We start from the raw sequence: 15861 nt of genomic DNA on the forward strand, positions 1-15861 counted from the left end.
TGCATCTTTTTACTGTTGCCTCGATTTTGCTGATCAGGAGGATGTCCTGAGTATGTTGCCTGTAGCTAGAGAAGGTTTAGTGTTTCCTGCTCTTTTTACTCCTGGATGAGTTATTCAAACCCATTGAGGGAGCATTTAAGAATATGAAAAAGATATATCAGCCATCTGCAACCCAGGTGATTACCAGAAGCAACCTGTCCATCGCTTCTTGTATTAGACTCTCAAACAGGGACCTAGATGATCATCTCAGGAAATGAAAATATATGCCGAAGGCTGGCTGGTCTTTGCTAGAGACCTGGATGTTTTTCTCATCCTTATAACACAGAGGGAAAGGACACTTATTACTCTAGCTATTGCTAAGGCAGCGCAAACCAAGCTTATCACAGAAAGAAAGAATATAACAATCAAAATTGATTAAGTCCAAAGGAATATACCCAACTGTGTGCTTTCAAAGGGAATTTTTAAAAGAAAGTGAAAGAACACCTAGTTATGCTAAGATAGCATAATAGTTTTGAAAAAGGTCTGTTTCAGCTGGTCACATAGGTTTGTCCACACAAGTCCATTATGACCGGTAGCTTTTCTGACTGGTTGGTGCCACGCCTCAATCAGTAGGCACATATTTTGAACATTACCCTTGCTTATGTTCTGGTTTCTGTGTCCATTATGTGAAAGGAGTCTTAGAAAAAGATCTACCTGTTTAGACAGATGTGTATATACAAGCAGACACTCATTTATTGTTCATAAATATTTGTTAAGTGCTTTACTGATGAACTCAGAACAATAATCCGGGTTTCATTTCCCACCATGATTTTTCCTTCTTTTCTTAGAAGAGAGGAACAAGAAAAATAAATTATTACCCGAACCTTTTGTATTTTACACATGATTTGCTCCCACCTCTCTGTTTTGTCTCCTATGAATCTCTTCGGGTCCAGCTGGACTGGTCTTCTTGATAGCTCACAAACCTGCCTGAACTTTTGCTTTCTTTGTGCCCTTGCCCATGCCTGAGCTCAAAAGGCTCCTATGCTCTCCCACATAACATGGTACTAATGTGGGAAACAAAGGCAAAAGAAAAATTTAATTTGCTTACTACCCATAGGCCACTGACAAGTCCTTGAAACAGGCAGAGTGACATTCCTTTAGAAGCTCAGCTGTCTTGATGTTAATACTTTGCTAAGGGCAAAAGGCAATCTTAACCCAACCCCCAGGATCCTGTAAATCTACTTTAACATATAAAAACTCCTTTGGAAAAATCTACTTTAACATATAAAAACTCCTTTGGAAACTTCCTTTATCTCTAACCCCCAAGATACATGGTAGCAATCATCCCCCAAGCATATGGCCCACCCATATAGATCTGAAGGGTCTCACGACTAAGGTTTTATTAGATGACCTTTCCCTAATAGTAGCTAGCCCCCTCAAGGTCCTGGGTCCTCCTAAATCCTATTACCTCTTGAGGAGTTCTCTGGGGCACTGACTAAAGTCAGTACTTTCTCTTTGTCATCTAGTACTGGTTAGATGTCCTACTAGTCAGTGATAGTTTTTTGTTTGGAAATATTTTAATTTACTATGTAATTGTATTTATAGTTATTTTCCTTTTTTTTTTTTTTAAGATTCATTCATTTATTTATTTATTTGACACAGAGAGAGAGATCAGAAGTAGGCAGAGAGGCAGGCAGAGAGAGAGGGGGAAGCAGGCTCCCCACTGAGCAGAGAGCCCGATGTGGGGCTCCAGCCCAGGACCCTGAGATCATGACCCAAGCTGAAAGGCAGAGGCTTAACCCACTGAGCCACACAGGCACCCCTATAGTTATTTTCCATGTGTGTATGTGACTTACCCATTTCGAGGGCAAACTCATTGAAATTTAAAATAATAACAATTGACCCCAACAAGACAAGGTAGCTTGCATGCAGTAGACAGATGGTGGTCCCGAGCTGGTGAGAGATATTTAGGTACAGTGAATTTTCTCTGGCTCAGAGTTTGATCTGTAAGACTCCAGAGGACCAGAGAGTTCATTTCTCTTAAGATCAAATGTCTTAATTTCCACCTTTGTGTTCTCTTCATCAATCAACAAGTCCAGAAAGCCCAGGAAGACTGTAGGTATGGGGAGGGAGAAAAAACTTGAAAACCTTCCAACATCAGGTACTCTTTCCGGTGGGGGTGCCATGGGAAGGGGAGAGAGAATAAGGGAAAGGCAGAGGCATCACTAAAAAGGAATGGGAGCATGCCTCAAGAATGGTGCCATGCCTTCTTGATTTTGTGGCATAAAAGATGAAATATTTAATAACAAAATTCAACGTTTGAGTCATAAAGTGATTTAGCAGCACAGCTGTGGCAAGCAGAGTAATGGCCCCTCCAAGAGGTCCAGGCCCTAATCTCTGGGACCCGTGCATATGTAATCTTCCAAGGCACAACACACTTTGCAGATGGGATTAAGATAAGAATCTTAAAATGGAGGAGATTATCCTGGATTATCCAGTTGCATGCAATGTAATCCCAAGAGTTTTTGCAAGTGAAACAGGGAGAGTTGGAGTCAGAGAGAGATTATGTTGCTGGTTTTGAAGACAGAGAAAGGGGCCAAGAACCAAGAAATGCAGGCAGCCTCTAGAAAGGATGCAGAAGGCAAGAGAACAGATTCACAGCAACACAGTCTCCTGATGTATTGATTTTATTTTATTTTTTTTTAAAAGATTTTATTTATTTATTTGACAGACAGAGATCACAAGTAGGCAGAGAGGCAGGCAGGGGGTGGGAGAAAGCAGGCTCCCTGCCGAGCAGAGAGCCGGATGAGGGGGTGGATCCCAGGACCCTGGGATCATGACCTGAGCTGAAGGCAGAGGCTTAACCCACTGAGCCACCCAGGCGCCCCTGATGTATTGATTTTAGTTTAGTGAGCCCTGTATCAGACTTCTAACCCACAGAATTGTAGGATAATAAACGTGTGGTTTTTTTAAAGCAACCAAGTTCAAGGCGACTTGTTACCGCAGCCATGGAAAACTAAAACAATCTAACAAATGCAATATATGGAGCATTTTGAGGGAAGACCTAAGTGGGCTGCTCAGTGTCAGTGGGGGATCTCAAGGGAAGGTTTCCCGGCACATACGGGGGAAAGTGAGCAGGAATTTCCAGGTGAAGAAGAGGGGAAAGGACATTCTCGTTTATGGTGGGGGGGTGAGGGTGTGCTTGAGTGGGGAACTAAGGCAAAATGGAATATAAAGTGAGAAACAAGAGAGGGTTTAGAACAGTACAAGCCATTTCACCTGACTGGCAGACAATGTAGTGATCTGGCAAGAGAGGAAGCAGGAGGGATGGAGGTGGCGACTTCTCTGCTGGGGGCTGGGGGTGGGGGTGTGGTGGGAGGGTGGTTTAGGCTTTAAACCCAAGGTCATGAGGGGGTTTTAATGAATGGTAGTGGTGGTGGGGTGTGGGTGTGGGGGGTGTGGATGTGTGTATTGGGGGAGGGGAAGAGCTGAAATGACATGGTAGGATTTGCATTTAAAAATACATATTACAACAAAACGGATTATATGCCATTTCCTTTTAACAAATAACCCCCAGACAGAAATAAAGAACAGTGATTTCAAATATGAGCCCTGGTCTGAATGCCACAAGGCAGAGGCTCTGAATGTGGGCACCTGATTTACGGTCGGATCCACTTTTAGCCAGGACAACAATGTGTAGTGAGCTCCAAGGGGCAGAATGCACCTGCTACTTTGTTCCCTGCCCCGCCCCCCATCCTTCCTTTTTAGTGAACCCCCAACACAGGGTCAGGGTATTTATTCAGGGAGGGTGCTGAGGCGGGTTTGAGTTGCTCTAGTCCCTACAACCCAAGCCATTCCAAAAAATACATAATACTAAAATACCAATACATTTTTTGAAATGTGGATAACCATAGGTAAAATGTGAAGAAAAGCGGTTTCAGAATATATGGTATTTAAAATGATTTATGTATTTTTCTGACATAAAAATAGCAATCAAATGCTACAACTATAAGAGAAATCCATAAATATTGGTCTGCTTTTCCTCTATTTTCACCCTCTGAGACATCCCCCTGGAGTTTTAAATTTAAGGATGGTTTATGGATTTTCCTGAGCAACCCTATGCAGGTTGTTTTTTATATTTCCGTATTCTCCCTAATTCTGAGTGGTTCCCTGCTCTCTCCCCCCCCCCCCGAAAGTTATTAAAATTATTGTGTTAACAGTACTTTTGCAGGACTATGAAATACAGTCAGTACTTGATACTGACCAGAATGATCAGTTTCCATTAAAGTCCTCTCTCTCCCTCTAGGAAAGTGCACAGAAGTCTTACTTTCACCTCTGATCTTCTCAGTTTCTCTGGGATATGGTGGGACTTAAATACAAAATGGAAAATGTTTAGTTTTCCAAAACAGAAAAGCACTTAAGTATTATTACTTTTAGTAACTTTGTCAAAAATGTTTAAAGAGTAGAAAATCTCTTCACTCCGTGTCCTGGATTACTCACTGGGGTATCTGTCCTGTGTTTACCTGGCAAAACTGGGACTAGTGGAATAGGTTTCCCTCTCTGAGAAAGGTTAAGGCCTGAGAGAGAGGTGAGGGTCACAGAATGCAAGGCAGTATCCCAGATTCCAGCTCAGAAGGAGGAAATGTAGTGTTTAGGGGACCATGTTATGCTTATGCAAACACAAGCAATCGAAACCCACATAACAAAGGATTTCTCCAATGAATAACAAATAACAAAGCTGGATTTCTTCAATGTTTAATGTCATTATAAACACCCATGGCTAACTTTGGAAAGTGATTTGTCTATAAATACACATATATCTATTAATAGACCCACAAGGATTAGTTAACCAAAATTTTTCTAAAGAAACATCAACTTTCACTTCTCCAGTTGGGTCGCAATCTACAAGCTCATCTGTTAGGAAAACAAACGAAGAGACAAAATATTTCTTTCTTTCTTTCCTTTTTTTTTAAATGGGGCTAGAAACACAGTAATCATAGGATTCCCAGGAAGATTCAGAATAGTCCTCAGATATTAGGGGGCCAAGGTTTCAGTTTTCTGTATCTGTTAAATGTGAGAGGGGCGGAGCCAATAATTAGTGAGGTTTTTATCCGCAGCCCCTATATGTTTATGAACTTTCAAAGGGACACAGGACCGAACCCGAAAGAGCTCCCAGGAGCTCTTTGTTCCCAGCTAGAACAATCTGAACAACATCATACATAACATGATATTGAATTATAGCTCAAAGTATAAAATGAATGTATATGAATCCATGCTGATGTAATAAATGATCAAATAGATAAATAAATGGGAGAAGAGGAATAAATCCTCTTTACAGAAAAATTCCGATAATATACGCAGATACTCCCTCCCACACCCAGGTGGAATTTCATTCCACTCTCCTTTCTTGAGGTGAGTTGAACTTAGTGACTCCCATCCAAAAAAAGAATATGCAAAAAAGAAAACCAGTAACTGTGCAGTGGAGAAAGCTGGCAAATAGTACTGTAACCAGGCGATAAAGATTAATGTCACCAGCAGTTAAGTCATGTTGCTTTCATGTACCCTGATAGGATGCTGTGAGGAGAAAGGCACTTTCCCATCATGGTCTTCCTCCACCAAACCCATAACCATAGTCTCGTCTTGAGGAAAGCAACAGACAAAACCAAAATGAGAGATATCCACAAGATAGCTTAACAGAATTCTTTAAAACGATCAAGAAAAGATCAAGACTTAAGAAACTGTTACAGACCAGAAGAGAGTAAAGAGACATGACAGTATGCAGCGCGGAACCCTGGATGGGATCCTGGTACAGAAAGATATTTAGCGGAAAACTAGTGAAATCTGTAAAAGGTTGAATTTAGTTAATAGCAGGGGCCCAGTGTTAATTTATTAATTTTGACAAATGTACTATGCACAGGTGCACATGCACACGTACGGAGACGTAGGACGTGACTATTAAGGGGGCGCTGGCTAAAGGGTTTAGGGAACTCTGTACTATCTCTGCAACTTTTCCTTAGATCTAAAATTACTCCAAAATAAAAAGTTTTATTATAAACAACAAAGACAAAAGTTCATGAACTGAGAACACAAACAGAACCTTCTTCAAAATCAGCAACAACTGCCACCGACGGGAGCGCAGCGTTCCGGACGGGGGTGGGGGTGCAGGGAGTGCACCCCCGGGCGCGTGGAGCAGGGCGTGTGCGTCCCCGCGGGAGCGCGGGCTCCTCCCCGGAGTCGTCCAGGCGCCGGACTCTGCCCCGGGCGCACCCTGGGGGGCGGAGCCCAATGTGACAGCGGCGGAGCCACCCACGCCCGACGGAGCCGACCCGGGGCGGGAGGCGGGAGAGCGAGGCCGGGACCCCACGCTCGCTCAGCGAGCTCCAAGGTAGGCGAGCCTCGGCGACCCGCGAGCTCAGCCCCCGGGTGAGGGAGCGCCCGGGGCCCCCGGAGCGGGTTCCCCCAGCACGGCGCCCCGACGGCAGAAACAGGCTCTCGGTGGGGAGGGGATTCCTCCCTGGATTCCTCTCTCCGCTCTGGGCGGGAAGTTTCCGATTCCCTGGGCGGGAAGTCTGTGCTCCTCTCGCAAGAGAAACAGTTGCCTTTCCCCGAGAAAGAACAACCTTCCTTTGGGCCGCAGCACATCTGGTTATTTATTTAGGTGACTGTTTTGCAGTCCCTTTGCCAGGGGTCCCCGAGAGTGAGAGGACCGGAAGACTTGATGTCACCTTGTGGCCGCTCTGACAGGTCGCTGGGCCCTCAATTTTTAAGAGCACAAATGAATGAATAAAGGTGGTTGTCTTAACCTTCTTTCCTGCTGGCTTCTGCAGCGGCAGGTGCGTGTAGCAAAAGGCGAACCGCCCACTGGCTGACAGTTTTCTACTGCCTTGGGATTTTAGAGCTGGAAGTTACAGAGCTCTTGGCAGGTGTGCAAAGAAGCTTTATTATCTGACTGAAGAATATAGTACAGGAGAGTGCAAGGATAGTTGTTAGACTGAGTGAAGACGTGGCTGTAAATTTTTCACCTTTTTTCAAAGGGGGAATATATATATGTAATGCATATAAAGATATCTATAAATACATATTATATGTGATATATAATATATAAATGCATTGTGTATATTAAATATATAATATATAGATATACAAATATATAAAAGTATTATATATAAATGTGTGAAACATATATAAATATATGTAAGTATATATTATATATATAAAATAAGGATCAGAAGAAGCAATAAGCCCCAAACATAACTGAGCTGGGTCTGTCTTCCATTATACTATAGTTGTTTTATTTTAGGAATCAAAACTTTCTTTACTGTCTTGGTATATATAGACTAGATGAAATATCAAAGGGAGTTATTCTGCATTTACAGTAAGGAAAAGATAATCTGCCCTTTTGATTTTACCTAATGATATTAAATATTCAGTTCTGCAGAAGTCTGGTTTTTCAGAAATATGATCTGGGCCAGAGTCTCAGGTACCCTGGCAGACACAGTTGGTGCTTTGTTTCCTGTTACTGGCCTGACCCTTTCCCTCTCCCCCCAGCACTGAGAGTTTTAGAGCAAAGGTCCCTGACACAGAGCAATTTGTGCCTAAGGCAGGGTATATACCCTGGTGGCTCCTCAGCTGGAGCTCTCTCATACAGAAAGAATGAAAACAGCTTGTACTTCCTGCAAATTTCTTAAGGTTCCGATCTTTGTGATTTGCTATATAAATTCGGTAACTAAACAGGCACTAATGAAAAAAACTTTTGAAATAAATACAGACACTATTTCTGTTTTGTCATTCATCTATATGATTCCGTGAATTAAGAACAGGCATGTTCTTTGCTAGCTGACTGATTTACAATATGCTGGACAGCAAGTGGACTTAGGTGTCGTCCAAGTTCTAGTGGAAGCTGAAAAATTAGGAGTATATTTATTCGTTTGGGATCAAGACTGAAAAAGGAAAGAACTAAAAGTTTTGAACAGAATCTAAAAGTCTTTCAAAGTCCTGGTTTCAAATGTTTTGAACTGAGTTATTTATATCAAAATTATAGGCCATTTATGAATAGAAAATAAATTCATAATGGCAAAGTGTTACTACCAACTTAATAACATGTTTAGGTGAATTTGCATTTTACTAAGCATGAAAACAGCCAGCTACATGGGTTTGGAAAGCAAAAGCATGAGTGTGTGCACACTTAGTTTTAGAAAATATTTGGTGCACACGCGGATTTGTGGACCCTATTCACACGCTTGCTGAGTACCTGTTGGTTTAGGGCACTTTGTCCTGAGTTCAGACTGGGAGGGCGGGGTGGATACAGCTTTGTGTAAATAAGTCACATCCCTGTCCTCCTGGAATTTGCACAATGCTGGACACCTCCAGGACATCTTCAGATCATAGATAAGAACCACATCAATAATCATCTATCAGTTTTGACAGTGATTGGAACTAGAGTATCTTCAAATCACATACTCTCTTTCACCATTTTAAATAGTCAACTCTAAAATTGTAAAGGAACTTACATATTATTCAGGTCCGTGTTTTTCTCTTTTGCTTGGACTGGGGAAGAATTTAGGAATCACGTGTTGCGGGTTAAATATTATGAAAAATGGAGATGTGAAACCTGAAATAGCTAAATAGCAATTTCATGCAAATTAAATAAAAACTAAATTGTAGTAGTGGGTGCCAGTAATTTACTATATAAATCAGTGAGTGAAAAACTTCAAATTGAGAAAATTCTACCCATCACATTATTTTTTCCCATAAATTAGGAAACTATGACTACAATTATATTTTACCGCAGAAGAAAAAGATTTACTTTGTCCAAGGCATTCTTGCTTATTGTTGTTGTTGTTGTCATTGTTGCTGTTTTCAAAAAACAGCTTTTATGGGGCACCTGGGTGGCTCAGTTGGTTTAGCGACTGGTTTCAGCTCAGTTCATGATCCCAGAGTCCTGGGATTGAGCTCCTCATCAGGCTCCCTGCTCAACGGGAAGCCTTCCCACTTCTCCCACTCCCACTCCCCTGCTTGTGTTCCCTCTCTCGTTGTGTTTCTCTCTTTCTGTCAAATAAATAAAATCTTTGAAAAAAATAGCTTTTTTTGGAGGTGTAATTTACATAGCACAAAATATATCCAAATGACGATTCAATGATTTTTTAGTAAGTTTCTGGAATTGTGCAACCATCACCACAATCCAGTTTTAAAGCATTCTCAGCATCCCCAAAAGACCCCACTTTCCTATTTGTTACCCCTAGACAACCGCTAATCTACTTTCCTCTCTCTTTTTAGATTTGACTTTCTGGACATTGCACACAAATAGGATCAGACAATAGATGGTCTTTCGCATCTGGCTCCCTTCGCAGAGCCTAGAACAATGGTTTTGAGTTCATTCAGGGTGTAGCATGCATGGATCAATAGCGGGTTCCTTTTTCTTGCTAACTACTATGCATTCCATTCTATGGCTGGTCCAGATTTTGTTCACCAGCTGGTGGATATTTCTGCATTTACATTTAAGTGGTAAGACAGATACTTTGGTCCAGCTTCGATGGTAGCATAATTCAAAAATAATTGATAGGAGCCAACCTCTTATTTATATTTGTGAAAAATATATTCCCAATATGGATTACTGCTATTTTCCATGATCTTTCTGTGATACTCCCATGAAAATAGTAAATAGTTAACCCTGCGCAAGTAGCAAAAGGCATCAATCATTTGGGATTCTAGGTTGGACTTGGAAGATGTTTCACTCTTGACATTCCTATTTGCAAAGAGAATTCGTATCTCCTTTGGCATATTTTCTTCACAAATAATGCGTTTAGAGTGGGTGAAATTTGATGATTGTTTGACCTAACAGTGAGGACTGAAGTATTCTCAAAAATCTGAGTGCTTCCTAATAACATATTTAAGTGGCACACTTAACATAAAGCATGAGGCATGTATAGCCCTAAGCCTTAAAAAGTTGAAGGGAGTGCATGTGAATTTATGTGCTTTTAGTTTTATTAGTCTATGGTTTCTATGACTGCTTTAAAAAAATGAAACATATACAACTGTTTATTTACAAAATCAGGCACTAGGTTGAGTTCTTAGATGAGGGAAAATCTGAAACAGAAAAAAAAATGCCACTTCGTTTTTCTCTAGGAACTTTTTAAGGAGCTAGAGCAAAATTGTAAATTATTCCAGGTTCCTATTAAGCGGTGGTGTTTTTCTGTGTTTCATCCAGAGAATAAACCAAATTGGAACTTTATAACATTGCAAGAACATTGACCTTTGAATTCCTTAGGAATCAGGAACCTTGAGCAACAGTTCCGTTAGAGTTGTTCCCTTGCCATTCACCCGGCTTTCTGCCAACTACGACAGTAAATGCATTCTTAGGAGGTTACGCTTGGCAACTTATGCTTAAAGATCCTCTTAGAAGGATTTCTCTGGTTGAGTAGAAACCCTTCGAGAAAAAGTTGGCAAATTCCGTGAAACTAAAGAAAAGACAATATGTCTCTTCACGCCTGCAAGTTACTGCTAGAAATTACACTTTCCTGCTGGGGAAAAAAAGAGCATTAATATAACTTGAAGGTCTGTTTTATTGACAACTTAGAATGCGAAGGATTTTATTTTTAAAATTCTAAAATTTGAAAACAAGATAGTCTAGATTAAATAATGTAGTTTTCCAAAGCTGAATGTGCTCATTTGGAACTCAGTTTTTTCTGTTTGAGATATCAGAACAACTTGCTGAAATCCTGGGTGGGAACATTGTGCTTTTGATGGTCTGTGATTGGATGAATTAATCAGTCTCTATGGCTAATGTCTTTTTTTTTTTTTTTCTAACCTGGTTAGGATTTAAAAATCTCTAGAACAGGTACATTTTTCTAGACTTCCACTGACAGTGTCATTCCAAATGTCTCTTAAGAGTCATATACCATTGATAGGAATCTGTCTCCATCATTCCCACTTTTATATGCTCTGAAATTGGCGGGGACACATTCCCCCCGTGTTGTGTCTATTCACAGGAGGAAGGCAGCATTGAGGTCTGAGAGTCTTTGAATTATTTTGATGAGCTCACTCATTCATCACTCATGACGACATGATCTGTTATGAGGAGCTAGGTTTTTTACCCAGAGCCAGAAGCCGTGCTCACACTGGTATCTTTCTGTGAGCTCCCAGATCTCGCATCTTGGGAGGATGCTGCCCTATGGGTACCCATCAGTATGACACCTTCCTGTCTGCTGGACAGGAAGGTGGCCATCCTGGACAGACTTTGGAGTCACTGACCCAGTTGTCTCTGCGGTGAAGAGTGGAAACATGTTATGCATCTAGAAAACAAGAAGAGGATGTGTAGATGAGATGAGGAGTTTTAGGTTCATGAATTCAATGTAAATCTTGCCATAGCAAATATTATTTACTTCCTGTATACTTCTATAGATTTCCTCCTACTTTTCCATGTTAGTCAATAATAAGTGTAGTGAACTTTCTTAAGATGTTGAAGATTTCCCTGGGCCTCCTCTGTCACCATATCGAATGTCAGGCTCCCCTGGCTCTTCTGGCCGGCAACAACGTTCTGCTTTACCTTTTAACAATCCTCATTCCATCACTGTTTTGTTTTGTTTTGTTTTGTTTTGTTTTGTTTTTTGCCATTTATATTGTTTGGGGTCAACAATATAATTTGGTACAGAATGTAATGGTAATTTTGACAATATATAGGGAAACAAATCCATCTAATTGTGGCTTCCAGTTAGTTCTGATAAAGTCAGTGAAGGTCCTTGGCTTTTGAAATCTCAGTTGTACTTTGCTTTCTCTAGGCTGCTGTTGCATGATTATTATTTTTAAAATAAAAGTACAGAAGTTCACCTTTTTTAACACAGAGTTCTGTGAGTTTTGACCAATGGTTACAGTCAAGGAACCACCATCGCCATCAGGATGTAGAGCAGTGATGGGGCACCAGGGTGGCTGAGTCCGTTAAGTGTCTGCCTTTGGCTTGGGTCATGATCTCAGGGTCATGATCTTGGGATTCTGGGATTGAACCCCATGTCAGGCTCCCGGCTCGGTGGGGAGTCTCCTTCTCCCTCTCACTCTGCCCCCACCCTTACCCTTCCATAGATTCGCTCTCTCTCTTTCTCAAATAAGTAAATAAAATCTTTTTAAAAAGTTATAGAACAATTATGTTCTATGTATTATCCCCCCCCCCAAAAAAAATTCCCCTGTGTCCCCTTGGTAGTCAGTCCCTTCCCCACTTCCGGTCCCCAGGTAACCACTGATCTGTTTTCTGTGCCCATACTTTCGAATTTTCTAAATCTCATACAAATGGAACTATGGTACGTAGCCTCTGGGATTTGACTCTCTGGGGCCGGGAAAATGCTCTGCTTCAGTACTTCATTCGTCTTACTGATGAGTAGGATTGGCCCGAGGAGGAATATTTGAATTTTTTCCAGGGTTTGGCAATTAGAGACATTTGTGGCTTATGGAACATAGACCTTCATTTCATTTTGGTAAATACCTAGAAGTGGGATTGCTGGGTTGTACAGTGAGTGCATAACTTTATAGGAACCGGCCTTAGGGTTGGCCAGCGTGGCTGCCCATCCCCATCAGCTTCCCACAGGCAGTCCCACTACTCGGCATCGTCATTCACTCTCACTATTGTCTGTCTTTCCCCTCCCTTACTGGATAATTGTTTAAATGAATAAGTTATGTCAGAGCTAACATATTCCGGGATGAGTTTAGGAAGCTATAAAGACATTTTGTAGATTCCTGAGCCTTTTACTCTTAAAATATTTTATAAAGTCACAAGAGAAATTTTCCAAAAGGGTACCTTCCTTTTAAATGTTACAAATGACTAAGATACATGCCATTGACATACGCTATTCTCTTCACTGACAAATCCTAGGTGGTTTTTGAGTTGGTTGTTAACTGAGGTCAGTTGTTAACTGGAGGAATAGTTGATGGAGGGGGGTGGCAGGGGGTGGATAGTGAGGGGACAGCTGGGCTTAGGCTTTGATACTTCCAAACGATGTCCTATAAGCAGATGTCCTCAATGGGTTGTGGATGTCAATGTGATTATTTAATAGTCTTTGAATTCACGATGGGTCAGACGTTCACAAGGCACTTTCTATGCACTGTCCCGTTTAATCCTCATAGAACTCCATGATGAATTCAACAGTTGCATCTGAAATTTTCAGCTGGGGAAGCTGAAGCCTAGGAAGTCTGAAAATGGTTAGGAGGCCGCCTGGCTAGTGAGAAGTAGAACAGCCTTATGGACGGCACCAACCAAGTCTGAAGCCACCATTTTTAAGCCATAAGGCCATACTGCTCTTGTCCGCGGAATAAATCTGTTGGGACAAAAACATATGCTCATACTCCTGAAGGACACACGGGGAGCTTGCAGCAGGAGTCACTTGGCTGTTACTTAGTGACCTGACTACTAACCCAGCTCGGGCCCAAAAAAGTAGGCTTAGAAATCCACTCAGAATGCAGCAGAGGCATGGTGGTAACCAGTAGACTCGGGCTTGAGATCCACGACCATCATTAACCAGTGTTTAGCTTCATCTTGCGTAGCCTCATTTCCTCATCTGTAAAGTGGAAATAATAACGCCGACTTCTCAAGGTGTATGTGAGGATTATTAAAAGTAGCTAAGCTTAGCATGCATGCACTAGGCGCTCAGCAGACTCTGGTCCCTTCTCTCTAGTCTTCCCTCAAATGGGAATGGATTCATGTGATTTGTTCCTTTTTGCAATTTGGTTGCTATACTGTGCACTGGGTGAAATCTTCAGCTGTTTTCAAAATTTCAAATTATGCCAATGAACAATGAAGATAGATTATGTCACGACAGAGACACCTTGATCTAAGGTCAGCCTATCTGGGTTCAGGCAGAGAGGTCAATCATGACCTTGAAAAACTTGTATCACTGTTCTGTGACTTGGTTCTATTATCCCTACATACAGGGATGGGTTTAGATATAGCTATAGATATATAGATAATAGGTATAGTGGTACAGAATGTAATGGTAATTTTGACAATATATAGAAAACGATTTTTCGGTAAATGGCCCAGTATTTGTCAATCCCATTTATTTGTATGCTGTGTGTGTGCCAGTATTTCAGTTCTTTTTTCAAAATGGAATAATTTTTATTTCCTATTTAAGAGCTTTCTATAACATTGGCTATGTTGTAAATACCTGTTTGTATATAAATGAGTATCACAAATGAATAAAATTAATTCTACTTAAAAAATCTTAATTACTACTTGAAAACAATGTCATAATACTGGAGCTAAGAGTTCACAAGCATGTCTTCTGATACAGTGTGTGTCATTTTCAGGTAAAATGCATAGTCACCTGAGATTTAGCTGGCTGACACTGGATGTCACCATTGTGCTGTAGAATGTAGTTGCAGAACAGGTGTGCTATTTAATATTCAAGACACGGTCAGTCACTTCAAGGGTTTGGAGATCTGTTAATGTTCTTTCCCTCATATAACCTAATTACCCTGGTTCACTTTTCTTGCAACTTACTTTTTCAGCTTCTGATCTCTAAGCTCTCTAGAAGAGTGATGAAGAATGATGATGAAATGATATTCAGTATTGTTGGCTCAGAACTCAGAAACTGTGCTAACACCATTCAGGGCTCTTGGTTGCAAACCAGTCAGTTAAGTTCATTGACTCTAGAGAACTTCAGCTGAAAAGGAATTCCCTGGTTTGGAAATGGGAGAATCCCGTGTACTGGTACCTCAGCAAAGATTGGGGTTTCACAAGAGTAGGAGAGAGTCCTGGCATTGCCACTGGTTACTAGGTGCCTCCACTGGTGTTCCTGCCATCCGGACACAAGACAACTCCTTCAGCAAACTAGAAGTCTTAGCAAGTTTCGGTATATTAGAAAAAACAAAAAAATCCCTGGGACATTAAAAGAAAAAGAAAGTGGTAAGCTATACTCTGTAAACTACTGTTCTTAGAATAGGACTCTAAGCAAATTGCAGCCTCTTCTTTTGCTGCCCTCTTTGCTGGACCTCTTCTCCCAGGTGGCCACACAGCATTACGTCCTTTCATTCAAGTCTTTTGCTAAATGCCGCCTCTTCAGAATGGCCTTCCCTTACCACCCATCCAGAACCATCCAGAACAGCACCTCGTTTTACTCTGTTACCCTTCTCTATTTTTCTTCTTCACACTAGTCCTCACCTCTCAGAACATTCCCTCTGTATTCACTGTTTTGGGTGATGTCTGTCTCCCCTTCGCACTAAAAGTCCCATGAAGACAGGGTGTCTGGTGCCCTTCTGTGGTCCCAGCACCTAACATAGCTATATTCCGTAAATGGTCTATGGATGAATCAATCAAAGATTAAATAACAGAAGAAAATACCTTTTTTGGGAACCCTCCCACCATCGGTGGGAATGCAAGCTGGTGCAGCCACTCTGGAAAACAGCATGGAGGTTCCTCAAAAAGTTGAAAATAGAGCTACCCTATGACCCAGCAATTGCACTACTGGGTATTTACCCTAAAGATACAAATGTAGTGATCCGAAGGGGCATGTGCACCTGAGTGTTTATAGCAGCAATGTCCACAATAGCCAACTATGGAAAGAACCTAGATGTCCATCAACAGATGAATGGATAAAGAAGATGTGGTATATATACACAATGGAATCCTATGCAGCCATCAAAAGAAATAAAATCTTGCCATTTGCGACAACGTGTATGGAGCTAGAGGGTATTATGCTGAATGAAATAAGTCGATCAGAGAAAGACAATTATCATATGATCTCCCTGATATGAGGAAGTTGAGAGGCAATGTGGGGGGTTTGGGGGGTAGGGAAAGAAAAAATGGAACAAGATGGGATCGGGAGGGAGACAAACCATAAGAGATTCTTAATCTCACAAAACAAACTGAGGGTGGTAGGGGAGTAGGGAAAGTGTGGTTGG

At 41.3% G+C, this 15861-nt stretch overlaps 1 protein-coding gene across 1 annotated transcript in view; it reads left to right on the forward strand.

The window, feature by feature from the left end:
• Window positions 1–6291: 6291 nt before the first annotated feature.
• CCDC68 (coiled-coil domain containing 68) overlaps window positions 6292–15861 on the forward strand; it is a 49943-nt gene continuing 40373 nt past the window's right edge. The window contains exon 1 of the mRNA XM_032882449.1: window positions 6292–6364. The gene's annotated coding sequence lies outside the window, so the exon portion shown is untranslated. The remainder of the gene's footprint in view (window positions 6365–15861) is intronic.

This window comes from Lontra canadensis, unplaced genomic scaffold (assembly GCF_010015895.1).
Source record: "Lontra canadensis isolate GAN:19392208 unplaced genomic scaffold, GSC_riverotter_1.0 scaffold82, whole genome shotgun sequence".
Lineage (NCBI taxonomy): Eukaryota > Metazoa > Chordata > Mammalia > Carnivora > Mustelidae > Lontra > Lontra canadensis.